At 35.3% G+C, this 5,165-nt stretch overlaps 1 pseudogene; it reads right to left on the bottom strand.

The window, feature by feature from the left end:
• Positions 1-1,307: 1,307 nt before the first annotated feature.
• Positions 1,308-4,902, bottom strand: LOC116143583 (annotated as a pseudogene).
• Positions 4,903-5,165: the final 263 nt, after the last annotated feature.

A 5,165-nucleotide genomic window follows, 5' to 3' on the forward strand; every position in this document is an offset into this window, starting at 1 on the left:
ATTGGTAATGGAAGAAAAAAATTCGCCTTAATCTTGCAATGGATGGCCTGTGTCTGTGATCACTGACCATTATAAAACCATTTGCTTAGTTATGGAATGCTGCTGAGACGTGGATGCAGAAGATCATTAATGGTCAAGAAATGGCCACTCTGGCATGAGACTTCAAGTGAGAAAGTGCTCACAGGCTGCTTGTGAAGTAGAACTATATTTGCCCATGCACTGAACCATCTCTTCTTCATTCTTGTCATCCAACCTGGACATTGAATGCTAGCATCATCTTCCAAGTCCATATGTGTGTCATCAGGCTAGTGATTGCAAATGGCCAGATGATGGAGGAGACTGGCACTTCTAAAATTCTTCCACTTTGAGAACCACCAAGAATAAATCAAAAATTGGTAATGGTTGATAGTTAGGCAAACATTCTTTAACAGTGAAGCATAGATGCTATTAGCTTCACTTAGCCGCCATTTGCCATGTTCTATTTTGTTGTCATAGATAAATAATAGACCATAACCATTTTTTAACTTCATTATTGAGGCTATGTTTTTGAGTACTTTGCTAAAGGTTTGGTAATGGTATTGTCTCTTATATGCAAGTTACATGTGTGATTAGAGAAGTACTTTTATAAGGTGACATTTTGAGTGAAGAACATACTATGCCCTTAAAATCTCTGGTTGAAGTGTTTCTGTACCTTTGCATTGCCTCACACCTATTTTTTTAGTTATCTTAAAATATCACTATTACTTATGAAATAAATGTTTTATACTTCATTTGTCAGCTTATTATATTCATAGGGTTGATATTAACTTGGCATCATCCTTTTAAGTGTATGGTGAAAGGCTGCTTGAGAAGTACTATGGCAATGGATGGGGAAAGGAGTGATCAAAGAATACCACTCATCTCCAAGGAACATTCTTTTCCCAAAACCAGATGGAGTATTATGACTTCAATTATGGTTGACTTTGATAGCTGCTGCAACACCAAATGAACTTCCATCATTCCCTCCTGAGATTTAGTTAACATAGACTGCCAAATAAGTAACACCACTCTTTCAAAATGATGTCAATGATGCAGATATTCAGCAATATGCATTTAAATCAAACCGAAAACTGCATCAACATTTATATTATAAAGCCAGCAACTATTTGAAAACACAATTCCACAGAAATTAAACAGAACAGGAACCAAAGGTTGAAAATTCATTACTAGAAACAGGTAATCTGTTTACTTTCAAACTGTAATGAAAAAAAAGTTCTAACCTCGTCCACTAATTTAATTAGTGTTGCACTCCCACCTTCAGATCTACTTTAAACTCTAGCCCTCTTGCTACTGCACCTGGGGCACTTGTACTGCTTAATATGCTCGGCCTTTGCAGGTGTAATCTTTACACATTTACCATGAAACCTATTTCTCGCACACATCACACGCAAATCCAGAATTCATCAGTGCCATAGTTATCCCCGCATGCCCCACAAGTGGCACCCTGCTCATCATCTTCTTCCTCTTCCTCCCCACTATCATCTTCGTCCTTCGTGGTGGAGACATCTTCACTGCTTGGTCTGGTGCTCAGGTTGACGAACTGCTGAAATGAATCATCCAAAGTTGTGAATGAAAAGAATTTGATGCAGATATAAAATAAAGCAACTGTCTAGTTTAAAAGCTCACCACCTTCCCGCTCGATTTGCTTTTGCCACTATGTGAGTAGCAGCAGATTGGTCTTTTGGTTGCTTAACATTTCCTGTCCAACTTCAAAGATGGTTGGGAGTTCATTTATCATCTGGAAGAGTTTCTTCCTGTAAAATCCAGTTCCAATCAAAGTTAAAACCAAACTCTTAATAGGGTTTTGTGCTCTCAACCTGCTGGTTAAACACAGGTCACCACAGGCTTCCTATATATCCATAACTTGAACAATATTCCCACAATATAAAATTCACTTTGTCCTATTATTGCCATCTGTTTAACAAATCTAAGTCAAATGGTAAATTTTAAGTCATTAAAAGTTCGATAGAAACAATCAGAGAACGATATTGAAATAGGCTAGGACTGTAACCAGTAAACTTCCTTTTACTGGGGACAGCTCAAATGCATGTTGTCAAACATTATTTCTCATTCAGCAGATGATGTAACCTGTTATATGAAGAGATGAGCATGAAACATAAGAAAGAGGTTGGGCTAAAAGTGTAAATCAAAACCATGTCAATTGTTATAACGACACACACAGTCTTAATAAACATAAAAACAAATATCAAGACAGTGATATTTGATTCATTCAATCAATGCTAAATTAAGATCATAACCAATTATTAGGAGAGGAGAAATCGAGGAACAGAAGAAGAAGAGGGAGGAGGAGGGGGTAGATAGTTTTGAGAGTGAGGGCAGGACAGACAGACAGGCCTCTATTAATTGTTGAAGAAACAATTAGTACATACAATCATCAAAACCAGGACTTTCCACATTTCATAGACACAGTCAATTCTTACATCAGTAGTATATGTAATAAGAAACTTCTGACTTCACCACCTAAACTTTACCAAGTCTTCTCTGATTCAGACACATCTCAACCTTAAAATAACTTATTATCTAATTACACTTTTGTTATCTTGTCACAAGAAAAAATGATGACAGGTCCCAACAAGGATGTGCTTCCATGTAGACATAAAATGAACAAAGGTCTTGATGATAACAAAAGGAAAACAGGAGGATATCGTGATTATTTGATCATGATAGTACACAAATGAACATTCAAACACTCAAATAAAACAATTGGTCTTGTGAACTATAACAAAATATAGAATATTCATTACGGAGAAGTATAGACTAAAATGAAACAAAATAATAGAAAAACAGAAATTCTCTAAACAAAATACTAACAGGAATTGAATCAGAAAAATAAACGGAATATGAAATAAATAAAAAAAAAAAAAATTAGCCATTTATGTGCTTTGCATTATTAAAGAACCAATAATATGATGTCAATAGACATGAGTTACAGCAGATTATACATCAAACTTGTGACAATAACATTTATGACAAGTACTAAATAACTATGAGTATAATTGGAAAGAAAAAGAAGCCATCTATAATTGGAAGAAAAAAGGCCATACCTTTCATTCTTACCAAATCCAAAGCGTGCACCAAGTAGAATGCAACAGCAAGCAACCAGGATCACTATGCACTGCAACCAATGATAACCATCTTTCTCCTGCATTCCATCCCTTGCAAAGTTTATACCTAAAGCTGGCTCAGGAAGCTCGGGAGGCACTTCCTCAACAGGCAGGTTAACTTCCCTGTCTCATTAGGAAGTCCGTATAGCCACAAATTCTCTTTTCTGTATGCACAAATTAGTATCTTCAACAACAACTCTCAGTTCTGTCTTGAATTGTTAAATTATCATTTCACATTCTTCCATGCCAATTATTAAAAGTAAAAGAAAATCTGTATTTTAATAATAAGAGTACATAAGCACTGTGTACACAAAGAAAAATACTTCAAACATCAATTTTTCTGGCAACATTTAAGATATAATGGTAACAACAAAGATAATGATGGCATTTATTTATGAATAAATTTTCATGAACCCCTTTTCCCTATTTGATTGTGATAATTACCACACCAAATTGTGAAGCTCTGCACTCCACTTAACCAGTTGACAGAAATAGAAACTGACCATGACATATTTACCTAAACACCAGAAGAATAGAAGAAATCATATATATTATCAGCTTGCAACTACATGAACAACACTCGAGACTATATGCGAAGGATACAAACTAAAATAACAGCACACGTCCACAAACAAAACTGCATGAATCCAACATACAAAATTACTACCATTATATCTTTGCAATTTTTTCAATCAGGCAGCCATTTAGCCTATTTACAATAGGGGTAATTTTGCTCATGTTCCAATTTCCCTGTTTGCCTGCATGATGGTGTGTGCAACAACAATGTCTCATTGTTAATAATGACTCACACTAAATTGCAAAGCTTTGCATTCCAGCTGATACACACTGACAAAATAGTGAAGTAAACATTACCATATCATTTGGACAAATGAAGAAACCACATTATATTATCATGATAACATAAGCCTCCAATAAATATGAAAGCTACAGGGTAAAAAAATGCCTAGTAATCTACAGAAAATAACTATCCACTTCCCACAGTACCACCAACATGAGTACTAAAACTTCGGAATTTCTCCAAACCAGGTGCCAGAAGGCTATTGGGCTAACTTCTGTGAGTGCAACAAAGTGAAGTAGCTCTTTGTGTTTATATAAACGGCCTAGTTTTCTCAAGAAGAGAATCACAATGCTGTTTGTTTGATTCCCAATAAATGTATCACAAATGACCATGTAAGTAGAAACAAAGGAGCTCTGAGAAAACATAGAAGCCTCAAAAGAACTGTCTTCAAAACAAGAATTCATTTCCTGCATTCAACACAAACCATGAACTGGAAAAAAGAAAAATCCTCAAAACACTGAAAGAAACCCACCAAACCTTGAACTTACAATTCATAACACATTAATTAGCTATTTTTACACAAACCTAATATAATCCAACACAACAAAAGAGTCAACTCTCACAAACAAACATCATAACAATTTTTTTTTCAGTCAACATAACACCCTAAATTACAAGAACAAGAAAAGATTAAATTAAAAACAAAATAAACCACCAGGATCGCACTGCTGGTAAACTTCTCACACATCTGCAGGAAACAACCCACCGAATTAAAATTAAAAAGAACCGATTTCACAAAGACAAAAACAAACCCATAATTGAATAACAAACAAAGATTAAACCATTATTTAAAGCCTTGATCAAGCCAGCTCGTCTGCCCTTGAAGTCGCCGAAGACTCCCTCTACAGTTCTGGGTATTGGGTGCGGTATTCCCTCCATAACACTGTATAACAAAAATGGGTTTTAGGTATTGAAGAGAACGAAGAAGAAGAGTCAAATAAAGAATTTAAAAAGAAAGGGTCTAAAAACGCTTAATTTGGGAATTAGGGTTTTGTGTTTGGGGCTTTGAATTGACAAAATTGGGTTAAAAAGACACATTTTGAAAGGAACCCAGAAGAGAAAAGATGGGAAAGAGAAAGCGGAGACATTTTGGGTTGAGATTTGTTTGTGTAAAACTAAAATGAGATAGATTGAGAGAAAGA

The sequence above is a fragment of the Pistacia vera genome, unplaced genomic scaffold, assembly GCF_008641045.1.
Source record: "Pistacia vera cultivar Batoury unplaced genomic scaffold, PisVer_v2 Contig430, whole genome shotgun sequence".
Taxonomy (NCBI): domain Eukaryota; kingdom Viridiplantae; phylum Streptophyta; class Magnoliopsida; order Sapindales; family Anacardiaceae; genus Pistacia; species Pistacia vera.